The sequence below is a fragment of the Chrysemys picta genome, chromosome 5 (assembly GCF_011386835.1).
Source record: "Chrysemys picta bellii isolate R12L10 chromosome 5, ASM1138683v2, whole genome shotgun sequence".
NCBI lineage: Eukaryota > Metazoa > Chordata > Testudines > Emydidae > Chrysemys > Chrysemys picta.
Window position 1 is genome coordinate 40,076,709 of NC_088795.1, and position 9,636 is coordinate 40,086,344.

General features: G+C 48.5%; 1 long non-coding RNA gene and 1 other non-coding gene across 2 annotated transcripts; both read left to right on the plus strand.

Moving 5' to 3' along the window:
• The first annotated feature begins 6,773 nt into the window (after positions 1 to 6,773).
• Positions 6,774 to 9,403, plus strand: LOC101950284 (uncharacterized). The gene is made up of 3 exons (XR_255526.4): positions 6,774 to 7,172; positions 7,647 to 7,682; positions 8,475 to 9,403. It is a non-coding gene; the product is annotated as an uncharacterized LOC101950284 (long non-coding RNA).
• LOC112059749 (small nucleolar RNA SNORA24) lies at positions 7,430 to 7,560 on the plus strand. The gene has a single exon (XR_002889023.2). It is a non-coding gene; the product is annotated as a small nucleolar RNA SNORA24 (small nucleolar RNA).
• Positions 9,404 to 9,636: the final 233 nt, after the last annotated feature.

Below are 9,636 nucleotides of genomic sequence, written 5' to 3' on the forward strand. Positions count from 1 at the left end.
ATTTGATTGGGCTGAGCTTATTATGGACTATGACAAATACCTAGGTTTAAATATGACCAGTTTAACACGTTAATAGCACACTGCCTTATCTACACTAGGCTGTTCACACATTAGCGTTAGCTAACCCCTTCCAAGTCCTAATCTAGACAAAACCTTTGTGTCATCGAAGTGGTGAAAATGGGCTTTATCTGGGCCAGAGATGTGGCCTTTAAACCCCCAATGCCATCATCCAACTTTCATTTTCAGAGAGCACAGTAAATCCCAGACAAGATCAATGAGACAGGAACAACAGAGCAGAATAAGAACATGCATACTAATGGTCCCTTGCCTAACCTCATTTTATTAGCTATCTTCATTCTCTGGTGCTATGGTTTATTTAGCTTGCCCAGTCAGATTTGAGAAACAGCACAATCATCTGAGGGGGTTTTTCCCCTCTAAATCCTTTGTCAGTGCACCCTGATGTTACTAACAAGCTGTCTCTTGGATGGGTTCAAGGAACCTACCAAAAAAATAAAAATAAAAATATTCTGGACTTTCCATTCATGTAATGGGGAAGAAATTTCAGGAGATTGATGAACTCTAAATTGAAACAAAATGATCAGTATGATTGGAGCAACCTCACGATTGAATGGAGGAAATCATACCTATTGACTCTGACATACAAATATGGAGGCCATCATGGCACTCTGATCATTGTAATCCTATTGCTATGACTTCTTTTAGGACCTGGTTCTGACTGCACACCACTTTTTCTCTGGTGAAACTCCACTGATTTAATTGAATTACTCCTGGTTTACACTTGTATAAACAAAGTTCAAAATCAGGCCCTTTCTTTTTCATCTGCAATTTGCGATGTCCCTAGGCAAGAACAGAGGAAATCAGTGGACATGCAAGTTGGGGGAAATGGTAGGAGGGCATGATTGCAACACGTGGGATAAATATATTTAACTACTGGGCATGGGTGAAATCCAGCACTATCCCAGCAAGATAGAAATTAGAAAATAAACATAATTATCCAGCTATTGTTTAAAAATGAAGTCAAACCCTACTCACCTTAGAGAAGTGAATTATGTCTGAGTGAAAAATGCCAGTCTAAAAGTCCCAGAGACCTATTCCCATTGCTATTCATTGTACAACATTGAATAAGCCAGCTAAATGGTTACATAAAGGGTTATATTCCTGCAAAATGGAATTAAGAAATACACAAGTGCTACAATAATTGCAGTTCTTCCAATTACAAACACAGTGATCCTCTGAGCATGCACGTCACAGATTCAACAATCATGGGCGCCTCCCTTTGCACTCCATTACAGCACCTCCCTACACCTTCCCTCAACATTCCACGTGGCATCAGGGAACAAATACTTACCCCTACCACTCACCCTCAGGGAAATTAAGGACACTCACAGCTTCACATACACTGACCTGTGAGAGCCATGGTTGCTGTATGTGTTGGTAAAATGCATCTGAATGTTCTTTTTCCTTGATAAGTTCTGTTCCATTAATTTATTACGTTTTTAATGTACTTTTAAAAGTGCTCAGATTTTTCTTTGCACTGGTTTTGTTATTAAATAAAATTCTGTTCTTTGAAAAATAATTCATCTTTATTATTCACAACATATGCTGCAGAGTGCATAGCAACTCTGAAAGCACCCTTACTTGTTACCGTACAGTGTGACACAGCTCATAGGATCAGTGACAAACACTGTGTAATAATCATAAATCTACAGCAAGCACCACAAAATTAATATATGTATTGACAGTGTTATATTCATAGATCTACACCAAGCACCACACAAATCCTAACTGACCCCAAAACACCAGGGCCAGGTAGAGCACAGTACACCACAATGCATTACTGTAGCTCACTGTTAAAGTGCGCTTTCAAAGCCTCCCTGAACCATATAGCTCCATGTTAAGTTCTACTAATAGCCCTTGTGTCTGCCTGCTGATAGTGGGGTGGCGACTGAGCATGCTCAGGAGAAGCCAAGCAGCAAATCTGGGGAGCACATGTCCCCCCCACGCGTCACCTCAGCTCAGGAGCGCCGCCAGCTTTTCTGCCACCCTAGGAGGCAGAAGGTCTCACCCCGAAATGCCGCCCCCCCACAGAGGCGGTGGAAGGTCCCGCCGCCGAAATACCGCTGTGGTCGCCGCCCCACAAATTGTAGCGCCCTAGGCAACCGCCTAGGTTGCCTAATGGGTTGTGCCGGCCTTGCCTCAGCTACAACCCTCCACCTCCATCCTGGTGGCAATTTTTTACCCTTTGCTTCACAGATATTATGCAGGACACAGCAAGCAGCTATAACCATTGGGATGTTTTTTCACTGAGATCCAATCTTATGAGTAAACAATGCCAGCATCGCTTCAATCCATCAAAAGAGCATTCAACTGTCTTTCCACAACTGCTGACCTCGTAGTTGAATCTTTCCTTGGTGCTATCAAGGTGGTTGATATATTACTTCATGAGCAAGGGGTTGGCTGAGTCCCTGAGGATCACTATTGCATTTCAACATTGTCAATGCACCAGTCAAGAAAGAAACTGCTTGTAGCTTTCTGAACAGTCCTGTGTTCTTAAAGATGCAAACATCATGCACCTTTCTTGACCAGCCAACACTGATGTCGGTGAAATGTTCCTAGTGATCCAACACTTGCATAACCATAGAAAAGTAGCCCTTCCTGTTGATGTACTCTGGCAAGATGGCCTGGTGCCAAAATAGGGATGTGCATCTATTGCACCACAACAATTCAGAAACCACATTGCTGCAAATCCATGCGCTATGTCCTGCACGTTGCCTAGAGTCACAGACCTGCATAGCAGGAGACGATCAATGGCCCTGAACACTTACATGATAACAGCCCCCACAACGGATTTCTCAACACCAAAATGACTTCCCACTATCCAGTAGCAATCCAGTGTTGCAAGTTCCAACAGTGCGATTGCCACTTGCTTTTCCGCTGTCAGTGCAGCTCTCATTTTGGTGTCACTGCTCATCTAGTTCGGGTTATCTTTCGGCTCTGCAAATACCAGAGGATCCTGTGTCCTGAGCTTGCAATGCTTATGACAATAGTGCAGAGCTGTGCAGGCTCCGTGCTTCTGTCAGGCTGCATGGCATGAGTGGTGGGTCGCATAGGCCAGGGGAGCTGTTGCTTCCCCAAACCGCCAGGTGTGATCCCACCCCCTGCTGTCACGCTCCCTGCATGTGGCTGCAGCGCCAGTCCTCCCGGCTCCAAGTCCAGCCTCCCAGTGCTCTGGGACTGCACGCTGCCCGCCTTTCCATGCTCCGGGACTGGGGCCACGCACCGCCCACCCTCCTGGACTGGGGCAGCGCACCACCCGTGCTCTGGAGCTGGGGAGGCTAGGCCACACGCCGCCCGACTTACTGTCCCCGGGCTGAGGAGGCTGGGGCCACGTGCCTCCCAACATTCCTTTGGGGCTGTGGGGACTAGCCGCAGGACTGGGCTGGTGGCAGAGGTGGAGGGGTGGCTCTGGGCTCCGGTGGAGGGGGGCTTGGCTTGGACAGAGGGGGGCTTGGCTTTGGTGGAAGGGGCAGGGCTGGGAGCTAGTCTCCCCCAGCCAACAGTTCACGTGATGCCCATGCTGCATGCGTGTGTGGGATTTTGAAAAAAAGGTGTGAAAATTATGGGATATAGATGACATTACGCGATGGAGACTGTCATGTTGGGAAGTTGACTCCTTGAGCCCAGGCACCCTGTGTAACTCATTTCTGCCCCACCATGCATTGCCAAAATTTCCCAAAAGACAATGCACTGGATGGTGGTGGGCTGCACACTGGGTTATTTACTCATGGTGCTCCTGGTGAGCATGTCAAGACTGACGCAAGGAGACAAGTATGGACGTGCACAATAGGTATACTAACTGTGGCAGCTTTATGCCAACGTAACTTGCGTCGATCAAAGTTTGTAGTATAGAGATGGTGTAGTGAGGCGGTGTGGCGCCCCTCCGTCCCGCATAGGGCCGAACTTCCCCTAACTCCAACGTGGGCGGAGCCACCAGGTCCGGCGCCTGCCCCTCCGAGGTCACGGCCCCGACCCAGAAGTATGAAAGCCCGCCAGCAGAGCTCAGTGGAGCCCAGGCCGGCAGAGAGAGCAGACGTCCCGGGCTGAGCTCCCGCTTGGGAGACAGCCGCAGGCCGCGAGCCACCTGCTACCCCACCACACCGATCGAGCCTACCTCTCGCCCGCTACCCCGAGGAGGACTGGCCAAGCCTGCCCCGGGCCAGCTACCCCGAGGAGGACTGGCCAAGCCTGCCCCGGGCCAGCTACCCTGGTGGAGAGCTGCCGGACCTGCCCCCAAGCCCCGCACCAGAGGAACCGATGCTGCTGGACTGGCCCGAACCCGGCGTCGCCAACGAGGTAGGCCCCGAGGGGGAACACAGAAGTAGCCCGGGGGTAGCCGACCCCAGTCAGGCTGCAGAGACCTGTGAGCCAATGTCAGTGTGTTTCAGTCAGGACACCCCACTGACCAGCAGCGGCAGTAACCGCTGCTAGGGCCCTGGGCTGGGACGCAGTGGAGTGGGTGGGCCTGCGTCCCCCCCCTGCCACCCCCGCTCACGGGTGGCAGGCTTCCCCCTCACCCAACGCTCAGGTAGGAACCTGGGCCTCCTCCAAAGTGGATTGTTGCTCAGCGCCTGCACCAGAGGGCCTGAGCTGTGACTGTTCGTGCCCCGCCCTGATCCAGGGCCTGGGCCTACTTTAAACTGTTGATTATTGCTCAGCCCCTGCACCAAAAGGCCTGAGCTAGCTGATTGTTTGCTCAGCCCTGCCTGAGGGCTTGAGCTCCCTGAACTGGGGGTCGCTCAGCCCCTGCGTAAAGGGGCCTGAGCTTTGACTGTCTGTGCTGTAGTGAGCCGGTGTGGCGCCCCTCCGTCCCGGAGGGTAGAGCCCCGGCGCGAACCTACTACAGATGGCCATAGGTAGATTACCAGTATTGCACAGTGATACCTCTGAAAATAAAATACATTAAATTGTGGACTTGCAAAAGTTTAAATATCACACATATTTCACATAATGCTAATGTAAACCTGAATTGTCATTCTATTACCATCATCTGACTAGAAGCTATTGTATATGTAAAGTGTTCAGCATGTTAATTTAGTATAACAGGTTGAAGATCTCGTGCAGTCAGTAGTTTGGCATATCCATTAAGAGTATTGTAACCTTACATGCCGTTCATCATTGGATTATATATTTACATGCTTGTAAGCAATAGTGGATGAACCTTCTTGAACCCAACAACTTTCATAGAGTAACATTTTTTTTTATAAATATCTAAATACCTGATCAGGGCAACAGTGCCACCCAGTGGCCAGAAACTGTTGTTCGTACTTACTAAAGAATATCCTTACCACCATCACTTTCTGGTATATTTCTAAATTGAATATGAACACAGAATTTCAATGAGATCAAAGGTAGAAAATTTTCAGCAAATGAACTTGACTCACTCTTTGATCATTTTTTATTCCCCTAATCTTCTTTTATATTTTCAACTTTCTATCACAACAATCCTTGGCACCTTCACATTATTGACCAAGCAAACTGAGGTCTAATATGCAATTCAACGGCATTTCTCTATTGTGTGTAATGCAATAACTTTTTAATGCCACATCTGAACAATTCCAAAATGTCAGAGAATAATCTAGTCATCAGTGGCCAGAACTCTATTGATTTTGATGAAAATCAGAAAAAACAAATGGGGGAAACGGAGGACACATGGATCTCCTGATACCTGGTTTGCAGAGCTACCAGCTTCAACCACTTCTGCAAAAATACGACAGGTGGGAAGAAGGGAGAATGGGGAGGCAAGTGGATAGGGAAAAAGGAACACACACAGAGTTCCTGTCTTAGGGGAGGAGATAGGGAGACACAGAGCCCCTGGAATGGGAAGAAGGGGGGCACACAGAACCTCTGTCAGGGGGCAGAATGGGGGACCTAGGTATGGGAGGGAAAGGAAATGGGTGGAAAGGGATCGCACAAAGAGCCCTTGGTATGGGAGAGAAGTACTGAGGTAATGCAGGAATAGGAGGCACAAAGAAACCCTTGCTATGGGGGAATGGGGAGGCATGGGGGAGAAAGGGGAATGAGAATGCACACATTGCCCCTGGTATGGGGAAAGGGGGGAATTATGGGGCAGTCAGGACCCCTGGGGAATGTGGGCCCTAATGTGGAGGGAAAGGGAGAAATGAGGGAAAGCGTGTCAATGGGGGACACAAAATCCATGGCTTGACAGAAAGGCAGTCAGAGGGGGTCCTGAAACCCATAATGGGAGGGTGACATACAGGGAGTTTCTGAAGGGTTGGTAATGGAGGAATGCAAGATGCCCCCAGGTCTGTGCAACACACTCAGCCTATGGCCAAAGTGTGCAACTCCCTAGGATCCATAAACCAAGGGCATCCTAGGGGCTTCTGTACCTTGAACTGGCTGCTGTCCCTCAGGAACCAGAGGGCAGCTGAGATTTGCACAGGAGAGCCAAACTTTCACAGAAGTTGCTCTGGACCAACGCAGGTAAAAAAAAACACACACACACACACTGGAATTCGGGTACAGCCTGTGTATCAGTAACGTTCAGCTAACTGTGCAAAGCACGTGGCAGTGACCTCCCCGGCTGCGACACCGCGCGGCACAGCCCCGCGCGGATCAGGGCACGTTGGTTACCGTGCGCCCAGCAGCGCAGCCCGCGCCTGCGCAGTCGTACCGCGGAGGAGGGGGAACTCGCGCCAATGCGTAGTCACGCCCCCCTCACACGCCGGAAGTACGTCTTGCCGGAAGGGGCGGGGTTGCTGCCTGAGCTAGAGAGAGCCGCGTGGCGGGCGCGCTTGTTCTAGTTGCGGAGGGGCGGCAGTAGCCGCTCGTCGTGGTGGTGGTGGGAGGAGCGGGAGCGAGGTTTCCTGCGCGCCGGAGACTGGGCCCCGTCTCGCTCCCAGCCACGGGGCTACGTTCTTCTGGCGCTCTGCTTGGCGCGCGCTCCCGCCCGGCCGGGGCCTGTCTTCTCAGAGGAGAACATGGCCTCGGGGGAAGGGGGGCGCCGGTGGCGCGACCAGAGGCGGTGGGCGAGGGGGCCGCCACCGCCTTTCCGGTAACGTGGCTCATTGTGTCCCTGCAGGTGGGGACCGGACCGCAGCGGAGCCGCCGCCGGGGGGAGCGGGATGCAGCAGGTAGGAGCCGTCACGCGGGAGGAGGGAGTGTTGAGTTCCGGGGCCCGCACCGCACCATACACTCGCGTCTCATCCGAGGGGTCGGGAGCGAGTCCGGCCCTGCGGCCCCTGCTCTTGCACCGGCCGCCTCCGCGTTCTCCCGCCTGCCGCCAGCAGCAGGTCCGTGTGGCGGCTGGCACCCACCGCGGGCCCTGGGCCTGGTCCCGGCCCCATGTGCGCGTGGGGGTGGGGTCGTCTCGGTGTCGCCGTTAGCGTCAGTCCATGAATCCGTGGGACCTGTCTCCTGTGGCAGTCTCCCTTCCTAGCCATGGAAGAGCAGCGTCTTGCTTTTTGGCAAAGCTTTCACTATCTAATTGGTGAAAGTATCTGACTGGAGCAAGTAACACGTGTGTCATGTCCTGCCTCGACAGTAACGTGCCTGACTGCTAGAGCCCAGCAATCCTCACTCTCTTCCTTCTCTGTGCTCTATTCCAGGAACCTTGCAGACCCAGAGCAGCCAGCAGTTGCCAGGTATGTGCTTTGCTTTAAATCTGGGCTCCAGGGGATGAGATGAAGTCTTGTAAGTATTTAAAAAAAAACACCCTGCTTGGTCTGGGGTTAAGACTGAAATTGATTTGCCCTGTGTTGTGGCTGGTATTAAAACAACTAGGTTAGACTTGACTGTTCCACAGTGTGGTGGTTTGGACTGTGTATCCAGGCTGAAACAAAAATCCCCAAACCAAGATAAAATAAGTAATTTGGGATAGAAGTCAATAAAAACTGGGGAAATTAAATGCTAAGTCTATATACAAATGGTTTGATAAGAGCGCATTTGGCTATTAATTCTCATAGTGTCTTCCTTACTAAAAGGAATAGCCTTGTTCATGTTTTAGCTAGTTATATTTTAGCCATTTCCTGTCACTTAAATGGGAGCCTAAATATGCTGTGCTTTTTTGTTTTGTATGTGTTTTGACTCATTGGATGTTTCCTATATGTATTACAAATAAACATTTGTGATTAAAAAGGCTACTGTGTTTTTTCAGACTGGTTAATAAAGGTGACCCCAAACTTGTGAGGCTTTTAGAAAACGTACCCAACTTTTGTTGCTTCAGGACTACTTTTAATACTTGAAACTGGGTGGCATAACAAAACACCTTTCAAAAATCAAGTAGTGCAAAATTACTTACTTTCAGCAAGATAATTGTATTTATCTAATTTGATTGTAAACTTCAAAACTACCTTTAAGTAAACCATAGGATGTAGTGATACTCTTTTAATCTTTGTTGTTGGAAGCACTTTCAGTTACTTCATTATTTTTTGCAGGACAAACATTCCTAAGTTGTGATGACTTCGAAGAAGGTGGGATAAACAACACAGCCAGACTTGTAGAAACTTGAAGTAAAACAAGTTTGCTCAAGGGCCATTTAAAAAAAAACAAAACCCTTTTGATTGCTGGTTGAAAGGAGAGCCAGCAGTGAAAATTGTACTATTTGCTTTTGAAAGTGGTGCAACATAACCCAACCCAAGAAAGGCTGCAGTCAGCCAGCAACATGAGCAAGTGTTAAAAGACCTGTCTAATAAATGCTAAAATCTGGTTTGGATGTGGGTTGAAAATTGGAATTTCTTTGGATGGGTCCTAAAAACTTGAGATGACATTTGGTTCATGAAGACTGTGCTTTAAGTGTCTTTTCATAGTTCCACACACAGCCTCCTGGAAGCTGCAGTTCACTGCCTTTAGACTTCCATGCCAGCTGACTTGATGCGGCAGTGTGGCTGGCAGTCCAGCAACTAAGAGGGTAGTTAGCACAAAAGCAAAAGAGTTTCTAAAGCTCCTGCTTCTGCCGCAAAAATCATCATCTCCCTTCGTCCCCTTTAAATATATATATACAGAACATGTAACTTAGGTTTAGGGAGAAATTAGAACTTTAAAATTTTTATTTCTTTCTCCTGTAAAAAAACTAATTCTAAAAGTGACTTAATTTTACAGCACCCCTAAATTCTTGTTGAATTGATTCTGCTGACTATTTATAATCCAAATATTGGCCAAATAACTTGAGATCATGTGCTGCATTTGTTAGAGGTGAAACTAGAAAGAATAAAGGAAACTGCCACTCTTCAGAACAGCCACAATTCTTCTCAGAAATTAATAGTCCTTGCTAACTATAGCAGGAGAACCACACCACTACAGGTATTTAAAGTATTATATTCACAAAAGTTCTAGGCCATTTGAATAAAATGCACTGATTACACAATTTCTTGTATATTCTTATTGCAAGTGTCATACTTTCTTTTTTAGAGTTACTGCTACGTAGGGCCATATCTACACAAGGAGTGCTGTGCCAGTATAGATATGTCCGTATACAGTTTATACTGGCAAAAGCAGAGTTTTGCTGCCGTCTGTGGTGGGCACTTAGGCCAGCACAACTATGTTCTCAGATCACACCGGATCACCCCACATTGATGTAGCAAAAATGTATAGTGTAAA